We start from the raw sequence: 11,117 nt of genomic DNA, 5'->3' as shown, positions 1-11,117 counted from the left end.
ATACGCCGGACTTGCTTGTGTGCGAGCTTGTTGATATCTTCCAAATGTGTCTGGAGTTGCTTGAGCTCTTCCTTTCTTGGAACATCCTCAGGTGTCACTGCAAGGGGCATAGCTTTTCTTACAAGATCCACAATCTGTATGCAATAAGCAAAGCATCAGTCTCTGCCAACATTAAATATTAGCCGACGTTCCACTACTTCTACCAATGCAAAGTACCAGCTGCTGCTACTACTTCCAATGTTAAATGTCAGCTAATGTCGCGCTACTGCTATAGACCTTCAAGTCAGACCCCAAGAAATCTCAGCATATATGTACTGGTGAAGACTAAATTTAGAGTTCTAAAATAATGACAACAAATTGTAGTTACAACACATGGGCCCCAAGTAAACATTTAGAAAGTAGAAATTATGAAACCAAATTAAAATAAAAAATGTCTGAGAAGAACAGTGCTCTCTTACAAGATCCACAATTTGTATGCAACAAGAAAAGCATCAGCGTCTGCCAATATTAAATATCAGCTGATGTTCCACTACTACTACCCATGTAAAGTACCAGTTGCTGCTACAGCCAATGCTAAATGACAGCTAATTTCATGGAGATCTCAATATCATGCTGCTGCTATAGACCTAAAGCCTTCAAGTCACGCCGCAAGAAATGTCAGCATATGTATTGATGAAGACTAAATTTAGAGTTCTACAATAATGACAACAAAACTGTAGTCAAACATAAATACATCAGAGCTGCCAAAGTAAACATTTATTTAGAAAGTAGAAATTATGGAACCAAATTAATTAAAAATGTCTGAGAGAAGACATCACAATATTTTCATGTAACTAAAAGCTTTTGCCTCATAACTTGATAACTGATCACATGCAACACCATCAAAGTAACCCGAGGAAACTTTCTCTTTTGCCCACCTAGCAACAAGGTTTAAAGATATTCAGCATGTGACACAAGGAGGTTTCTTCACTAAACAAAGTATGTCCAAGAAAAGTGAAAGCTACAACATACAGTAATCAGGTAACACGATTATGAATTACTTGAACAAATAATGTAATTCCAAAAACCGCCAACCTTTAGGCAAGTCAAATTGTTTGTTACCGACAAAAGGATCGTGCTATCAAACGACAAACTTTATGCATGGTAGACTGGTAGTTTAGTATGCTAACGAACCACTAGATAACAAGATAGGCACCCTGCACAACAAGCCACCCATCTAGACTGAAACAAGAAAAAAAACAGATTCCACACAGCAAATGACCCGTCCTGTATGACAAGAAAGGACATAGGAAAGCAAGCTAGGGGAGAAGGTATCGATTGCTTTATCACCCACTTAATCGGAAGAGTTCCTCCCCATGGAAAAACGGAGATAACTTTTGCACTGGTGCGTCCGGCGTGCGCACTCGGGAGGAGCATGCAGTGAGCCACCCACCACTTGGAGCCGCGTCCTGAAGCAACCAGACGACTTTTTGTGCCATCGAAAAGTGCATTGCTTCTGGTTCTGTTCCATGGGCTAAACGGTCCGGCCATGGTTGCCATCCTCCTGCCGCACCATGCTAGGTCAGTTCCAAAACTTCAATCTGCTATTCAGGTTGAACAACGCATAAGAAAGTGGACGATGAATTCAAGTGTTGCGCGCAATTTGGACGAGTGAAACTGAGGGACCAATGGTGGGGATTTGATGAATAAACAATGTGCCAGGCCCAGGAAACTGGACCGCCGATTCGACAAGTGCACCTGTAGACCTGTACTCTGAGGAAATCTACCGAACACCTGATGGTCACCATTGGAGAGAGGAATGCACCGATCCATCAGTACTAGGGCCGTCGCGCGTCACACGCACAATGACCTGAATCAAGCGGGTACCTCCGGCTCCAGGGGTCGAATCAGGGAGCGCGTGATGGTATTCGTCAATGCGTCCCCCTCGGGTGCATCGAGGATGCCTCAAAATTTCCAAAAACGTGAGGGAGAATGCAGAGCACGGACCGAACACAAACTCCAGAGTCGCAGAACCAAACCGCGAACAGAAAATGGCAAAGCCGAACGAATAGTACTCCTAGTAATTTGTCGTGAAAAATGTCAGGGATGATGCAGAGGTGGCGGGGGAGGAAGGAGCGGCAATGCGGGGCCGAGCTGAACTTGTTGGGCTGGAGGTACACCTTGTCGCGGAAGAGGAGCACGACGCCGGCCTCGTCGAGCCCGCCGGTCAAAAATTTCCATCGCTGATGCAAAAGATGGCGGTTCATTCTTTATTTGACTAACCAACCAAGCTGAGCCATGCCAATGATTCAGAATATGCTGACCGTTGCTGATCTACTCTGAACCACATTTGGTAAAAAAATCTGACATTGTCACACCATTGTCTCAAACAGGGCTGATAACACACAAGTATAGGGGATCACAATAGCTTTCGAGGGTAGAGTATTCAACCCAAGTTTATTGATTCGACACAAGGGGAGCCAAAGAATATTCTCAAGTATTAGCAGTTGAGTTTTCAATTCAACCACACCTGGATAACTTAGTATCTGCAGCAAAGTATTTAGTAGCAAAGTAGTATGATAGTAATGGTAACAGTGGCAAGAGTAAAGATAGCAGTATTGTAGTGATTGTAACAGTAGCAACGGAAAAGTAAATAAGCGAAGCACAATATATGAAAAGCTCGTAGGCATTGGATCAGTGATGGATAATTATGTCGGATGCGATTCCTCGTGTAATAGTTATAACATAGGGTGACACAAAACTAGCTCAGTTCATCAATGTAATGTAGACATGTATTCCGAATATAGTCATACGTGCTTATGAAAAAGAACTTGCATGATATCTTTTGTCCTATCCTCCTGTGGCAGCGGCGTCCTAGTGGAAACTAAGGGATATTAAGGCCTCCTTTTAATAGAGTACCGGACCAAAGCATTAACACATACTGAATAATGAACTCCTCAAACTACGGTCATCACCGAGAAGTATCCCGATTATTGTCACTTCGGGGTTGTCGGATCATAACACATAATAGGTGACTATAGACTTGCAAGATAGGATCAAGAACTCACATATATTCATGAAAACATAATAGGTTCAGATCTGAAATCATGGCACTCGGGCCCTAGTGACAAGCATTAAGCATAGCAAAGTCATAGCAACATCAATCTCAGAACATAGTGGATACTAGGGATCAAACCCTAACAAAACTAACTTAATTACATGGTAAATCTCATCCAACCCATCACCGTCCAGCAAGCCTACGATGAAATTACTCACGCACGGCGGTGAGCATCATGAAATTGGTGATGGGGGATGGTTGATGATGACGACATCGACGACTCCCCCTCTCCGGAGCCCCGAACGGACTCCAGATCAGGCCTCCCGAGAGGTTCTAGGGCTTGGCGGCGGCTCCGTATCGTAAAACGCGATGAAACTTCCTCTCTGATTTTTTTTCTCCGCAAAACAGAATATATAGAGTTGGAGTTGAGGTTGGTGGAGTATCAAGAGGCCCACGAGACAGGGGGCGCGCCCATGGGGAGGGGGCGCGCCCCCCACCCTCGTGGACAGTGTGTGGGCCCCCTGGCCTTCATCTTTTGCTAGTATTTTTTATTTTTTCCAAAAGTTATCTCCGTGGATTTTCAGGTCATTTCGAGAACTTTTGTTTTCTGCACAATAAACAACACCATGGCAGTTCTGCTGAAAACAACGTCAGCCGGGTTAGTTTCATTCAAATCATGCAAGTTAGAGTCCAAAACAAGGGCAAAAGTGTTTGGAAAAGTAGATACGTTGGAGACGTATCAACTCCCCCAAGCTTAAACCTTTGCTTGTCCTCAAGCAATTCAGTTGTTAAACTGAAAGTGATAAAGAAAAACTTTTACAAACTCTGTTTGCTCTTTGTTGTAAATATGTAAAGCTCGCATTCAAGGTTTCAGCAAAGATTATGAACTAACCATATTCACAATAACACTCAGGTCTCATGTTTACTCATATCAATAGCATAATCAACTAGCGAGCAATAATAATAAAACTCGGATGACAACACTTTCTGAAAACAATCATAATATGATATAACAAGATGGTATCTCGCTAGCCCTTTCTGAGACCAGAAAACATAAATGCAGAGCACCTTTAAAGATCAAGGACTGACTAAACATTGTAATTCATGGTAAAAGAGATCCAGTCAAGTCATACCCAATATAAACTAACAGTAATGCATACAAATGACAGTGTGCTCTCCAGCGGGTGCTTTTCAATAAGAAGGTGATGACTCAACATAAAAGTAAATAGATAGGCCCTTCGCAGAGGGAAGCGGGGATTTGTAGAGGTTCCAGAGCTCGATTTTAAAATAGAGATGAATAACATTTTGAGCGATATACTTTCACTATCAACGCAACAACTATGAGATGGCGACATCTTCCATACTACATGCATTATAGGCGGTTCCCAAACAGAATGGTAAAAGTTTATACTCCCTCACCACCAACAAGCATCAATCCATGGCTTGGTCGAAACAACGAGTGCCTCCAAGTAACAACAATCCTGGGGGAGTTTGTTTAATTATTTTGATTTGCTTTGATCTTTTTGATCATAGGACTGGGCATCCAGGTTACCAGCCATTTTCTCGTGAATGAGGAGTGGAGTCCACTCCTCTTGAGAATAACCCACCTAGCATGGAAGGTACAGACATCCCTAGTTCAAACATGAGCTGCTCGAGCATACATAACAGAATTTTATTTGAAGGTTTAGAGTTTGGCACATATAAATTTACTTGAAACGGCAGGTAGATACCGCATATAGGAAGGTATGGTGGACTCATATGGAATAACTTTGGGGTTTATGGAGTTTGGATGCACAAGCAGTATTCCTACTTAGTACAGGTGAAAGCTAGCAAAAGACTGGGAAGCGACCAACTGAGAGAGCGACAACAGTCATGAACATGCATTAAAATTAATTTATACCAGGTGCAAGCATGAGTAGGATATAATCCACCATGAACATAAATATCGTGAAGGCTATATTGATTCTGTTTCAACTACATGCGTGAACATGTGTCAAGTCGAGTCACTTAATTTATTCAAATGAGGATATCATCCCATCATACCACATCACAATCATTTTAATAGCATGTTGACATGCAAGGTAAACCATTATAACTCATAGCTAATTAAGCATGGCATAAGCTACTATAATCTCTAAATGTCATTGCAAATATGTTTACTTCATAATAGGCTGAATCAGGAACGATGAACTCGTCATATTTATAAAAATAAGAGAGGTCGAGTTCATACCAGCTTTTCTCATCTTAATCAGTCCATCATATATCATCATTATTGCCTTTCACTTGCACGACCGAACGATGTGTATAATAATAAGAGTGTACGTGCATTGGACTAAGCTGGAATCTGCAAGCATTCATTTCAAAAGAGAAGACAAAGTAATATGGGCTCTAAATTAAATCAACAATCATGCATATTAGAGCCACTAAACATTTTCGTTATAGTCTTCTACTCTTGACCCCCAAAGGAAAGGAAAGAAATAAAACTATTTACATGGGAAAGCTCCCTATGGTAGCTTGTGCTATATCCCTAGATTCTCCCACAGTGATACTAGCAAGGAAGTCTTTATATTCAGATTACTAGGTTCATTAACACTTCCCCATTGCGGAAGTTTGCAAGCAGTAGTAAAATCTTCTAGGTCCATGGTATATGATTTATCATAAATATCAAACAGGACACTTTGAGAGTTGCACGAAGATGTAAATTTAAACCTTCTCACAGATGAATCAGTTAAGTACTGGTATTGCGGGCACTTATCTTGCATGAATTCCTCAAGGTCAGCATTACACACATATGCATCGAATTCATCCTTGATACCCGCTGCAACCATAAACGGCTCTGACGGCCATTCACAAGGTCGTACGTCAGCTTCCCTTGGTGGTTTGTCGTCCAGCTCACGTATCACGATCCTGGGTCCTTTCTTTCTTGAAGAACCACCTTGGTACATTTTCCTGAACATATTTCTTTTTCTGCAATATTTTTTGATTTTTTTAGTAACTTCAAAATAAAAGTGAATAAAACTGAACAAGATTGATAGCAACTATTCTCATAAGTGCCTAGAGCCTATATCATGCATTAGAATTACTTGGAACCTCATAAATTTAACATGCAAGCTCAAGAACAGGGTCACCAAAGTAGCAACAATTTGCAATGAATAAAGCACTAGAACAAAAACTAATTGGATCATTGGAGGAGTCACATACCAAGCAACAATCTCCCAAAGCAGTTTTGTGAATGGAGCTTTGAGCAAAGAGATCGAAAATCGTAGCAAAACAAGCTGGAACTCGTGCTTGAGCTGGATAGGGATTTTTTTAGGAGGAAGATGGAGTGTGTGGGTGCAGGAATAAGTGGAGGGGAGCCACCGTGGGCCCACGAGACAAGGGGACGCGCCCTGTAGGGGTGGGCGCGCCCTGGACCCTCGTGGCCAGGTGCTTGCTCCCCTTGCAGTGTTTTCAGTGCCTAAAATCCTCAAATATTCCATAAAAAATCATACTAAATTTGCATGGCATTTGGAGAACTTTTATTTTTGGAATATTTTTATTGCATGGATAATTCAGAAAACAGACAAAAAAATACTATTTCTACTTTATTTATTCTAAGTAACAGAAAGTAAAGAGAGGGTACAGAAAATTGTGCCTTCTAGTTTCATCCATCTCATGATCATCAAAAGGAATCCACTAACAAGGTTGATCAAGTCTTGTTAACAAACTCATTCAGAATCACATAAAACTAGAGAAATTTCGAAGTGACACTAGGTTACCTCAACGGGGATATGAACATCCCCAACAATAAGAATATCATATTTTTCTTTGCAGTAGGAAGAGGAAATTCAAAACCTCCAAATATAATTGATGGAATTTTCCCAATAGAATTTATGTTGTGAACTTGAGGTTGTTTCCTCGGAAAATGTACCGTGTGCTCATTTCCATTAACATGAAAGGTGATATTGCTTTTGTTGCAATCAATAACAGCACCTGCAGTGTTTAAAAAGGGTCTACCAAGGATAATCGACATACTGTCGTCCTTAGGAATATCAAGAATGACAAAGTCTGTTAAGATAGTAACGTTCGCAACAACAACAGGCACGTCCTCACAAATACCGACAGGTATGGCAGTTGATTTGTCAGCCATTTGTAAAGATATCTCAGTAGGTGTCAACTTACTTAATTCAAGTCTACGGTACAAGGAAAGAGGCATAACACTAACACCGGCTACTAAATCACATAAGGCAGTTTTAACATAATTTCTTTTTATGGAGCAAGGTATAGTGGGTACTCCAAGTTCACCAAGTTTCTTAGGTATTCCACCCCTAAAGGTATAGTTGGCAAGCATGGTGGAGATTTCAGCTTCATGTATCTTTCTTTTATTTGTAATGATATCCTTCATATATTTAGCATAAGGGTTTGATTTAAGCATATCAATTAAGCGCATATGTAAGAAGATAGGTCTAATCATTTAAGCAAAGCGCTCAAAATCCTTATCATCCTTTGTCTTGGATGGTTTAGGATGAAAAGGCATGGGTTTCTGAACCCATGGTTCTCTTTCTCACCATGCTTCCTAGCAACAAAATCTCTCTTATCATAACGTTGATTCTTTGATTGTGGGTTTGAAGGAAATATGCCCTAGAGGCAATAATAAAGTTATTATTTATTTCCTTATTTCATGATAAATGTTTATTATTCATGCTAGAATTGTATTAACCGGAAACATAATACATGTGTGAATACATAGACAAACAGAGTGTCACTAGTATGCCTCTACTTGACTAGCTCGTTAATCAAAGATGGTTATGTTTCCTAACCATGAACAATGAGTTGTTATTTGATTAACGAGGTCACATCATTAGTTGAATGATCTGATTGACATGACCCATTCTATTAGCTTAGCACACGATCATTTAGTATGTTGCTATTGCTTTCTTCATGACTTATACATGTTCCTATGACTATGAGATTATGCAACTCCCGTTTACCGGAGGAACACTTTGGGTACTACCAAACGTCACAACGTAACTGGGTGATTATAAAGGAGTACTACAGGTGTCTCCAATGGTCGATGTTGGGTTGGCGTATTTCGAGATTAGGATTTGTCACTCCGATTGTCGGAGAGGTATCTCTGGGCCCTCTCGGTAATACACATCACATAAAGCCTTGCAAGCATTACAACTAATATGTTAGTTGTGAGATGATGTATTACGGAACGAGTAAAGAGACTTGCCGGTAACGAGATTGAACTAGGTATTGGATACCGACGATCGAATCTCGGGCAAGTAGCATACCGATGACAAAGGGAACAACGTATGTTGTTATGCGGTCTGACCGATAAAGATCTTCGTAGAATATGTAGGAGCCAATATGGGCATCCAGGTCCCGCTATTGGTTATTGACCGGAGACGTGTCTCGGTCATGTCTACATTGTTCTCGAACCCGTAGGGTCCGCACGCTTAAGGTTACGATGCCAGTTATATTATGAGTTTATGCATTTTGATGTACCGAAGGTTGTTCGGAGTCCCGGATGTGATCACGGACATGACGAGGAGTCTCGAAATGGTCGAGACGTAAAGATTGATATATTGGAAGCCTATATTTGGATATCGGAAGTGTTCCGGGTGAAATCGGGATTTTACCGGAATACCGAGAGGGTTACCGGAACCCCCCGGGAGCTATTTGGGCCATAGTGGGCCTTAGTGGAAAAGAGAAGGGGCTGCCCTAGATGGGCTGCGCGCCCCCCTTCCCCTAGTCCTATTAGGACTAGGAGAGGTGGCCGGCCCCCTCCTCCTCTTTTCCCCTCCGAGGAATCCTAGTTGGACTAGGATTGGAGGGGGAATCCTACTCCCAGAGGGAGTAGGACTCTCCTGCGCCTCCCCCCCTTGGCCGGCCAGCCTCCCCTCCTCTCCTCCTTTATATACGGAGGCAGGGGCACCTCTAAACACACAAGTTGACACAAGTTGATCCACGTGATCTATTCCTTAGCCGTGTGCGGTGCCCCCTGCCACCATATTCCTCGATAATACTGTAGCGGAGTTTAGGCGAAGCCCTGCTGCTGTAGTTCATCAAGATCGTCACCACGCCGTCGTGCTGACGAAACTCTTCCCCGACACTTTGCTGGATCGGAGTCCGGGGATCGTCATCGAGCTGAACGTGTGCTCGAACTCGGAGGTGCCGTAGTTTCGGTGCTTGATCGGTTGGATCGGGAAGACGTACGACTACTTCCTCTACGTCGTGTCATCGCTTCCGCAGTCGGTCTGCGTTGGGTACATAGACAATACTCTCCCCTCATTGCTATGCATCACATGATCTTGCGTGTGCGTAGGAAATTTTTTGAAATTACTACGAAACCCAACAGTGGCATCCGAGCCTAGGTTATTGATGTTGATGTTATATGCACGAGTAGAACACAAGTGAGTTGTGGACGATACAAGTCATACTGCCTACCAGCATGTCATACTTTGGTTCGGCGGTATTGTTGGACGAGACGACCCAGACCAACCTTACGCGTACGCTTACGCGAGACCGGTTCCCTCGACGTGCTTTGCACAGAGATGGCTTGCGGGCGACTGTCTCTCCAACTTTAGTTGAACCAAGTATGGCTACGCCCGGTCCTTGCGAAGGTTAAAACGGAGTCTATTTGACAAACTATCGTTGTGGTTTTGATGCGTAGGTGAGATTGGTTCTTACTTAAGCCCGTAGCAGCCACGTAAAACATGCAACAACAAAGTAGAGGACGTCTAACTTGTTTTTGCAGGGCATGTTGTGATGTGATATGGTCAAGGCATGATGCTGAATTTTATTGTATGAGATGATCATGTTTTGTAACCAAGTTATCGGCAACTGGCAGGAGCCATATGGTTGTCGCTTTATTGTATGCAATGCAATCGCGATGTAATGCTTTACTTTATTACTAAACGGTAGTGATAGTCGTGAAAGCATAAGATTGGCAAGACGACAACGATGCTACGATGGAGATCAAGGTGTCGCGCCGGTGACGATGGTGATCATGACGGTGCTTCGGAGATGGAGATCACAAGCACAAGATGATGATGGCCATATCATATCACTTATATTGATTGCATGTGATGTTTATCTTTTTATGCATCTTATCTTGCTTTGATTGACGGTAGCATTATAAGATGATCTCTCACTAAATTATCAAGAAGTGTTCTCCCTGAGTATGCACCGTTGCCAAAGTTCGTCGTGCCCAGACACCACGTGATGATCGGGTGTGATAAGCTCTACGTCCATCTACAACGGGTGCAAGCCAGTTTTTGCACACGCAGAATACTCAGGTTAAACTTGACGAGCCTAGCATATGCAGATATGGCCTCGGAACACGGAGACCAAAAGGTCGAGCGTGAATCATATAGTAGATATGATCAACATAAACGATGTTCACCATTGAAAACTATTCCATCTCACGTGATGATCGGTCATGGTTTAGTTGATTTGGATCACGTAATCACTTAGAAGATTAGAGGGATGTCTATCTAAGTGGGAGTTCTTTAAGTAATATGATTAATTGAACTTTAATTTATCATGAACTTAGTCCTGATAGTATTTTGCAAATTATGTTGTAGATCAATAGCTCGCGTTGTTGCTTCCCTGTGTTTATTTTGATATGTTCCTAGAGAAAAATTGTGTTGAAAAATGTTAGTAGCAATGATGCGGATTGGATCCGTGATCTGAGGTTTATCCTCATTGCTGCACAGAAGAATTATGTCCTTGATGCACCGCTAGGTGACAGACCTATTGCAGGAGCAGATGCAGACGTTATGAATGTTTGGCTGGCTCAATATGATGACTACTTGATAGTTTAGTGCACCATGCTTAAACGGCTTAGAATCGGGACTTCAAAGACGTTTTGAACATCATGGACCATATGAGATGTTCCTGGAGTTGAAGTTAATATTTCAAGCAAATACCCGAGTTGAGAGATATGAAGTCTCCAACAAGTTCTATAGCTAAAAGATGTAGGAGAATCTCTCAACTAGTGAGCATGTACTTAGATTGTCTGGGTACTTCAATCACTTGAATCAAGTGGGAGATAATCTTCCAGATAAGATAGTGATTGACAGAATTCTCTAGT

Source organism: Triticum aestivum, chromosome 3B (assembly GCF_018294505.1).
Source record: "Triticum aestivum cultivar Chinese Spring chromosome 3B, IWGSC CS RefSeq v2.1, whole genome shotgun sequence".
NCBI classification, from domain to species: Eukaryota; Viridiplantae; Streptophyta; class Magnoliopsida; order Poales; family Poaceae; genus Triticum; species Triticum aestivum.
The sequence above is the reverse complement of the archived record's forward strand: the minus strand, read 5'-3'. Positions refer to the sequence as shown.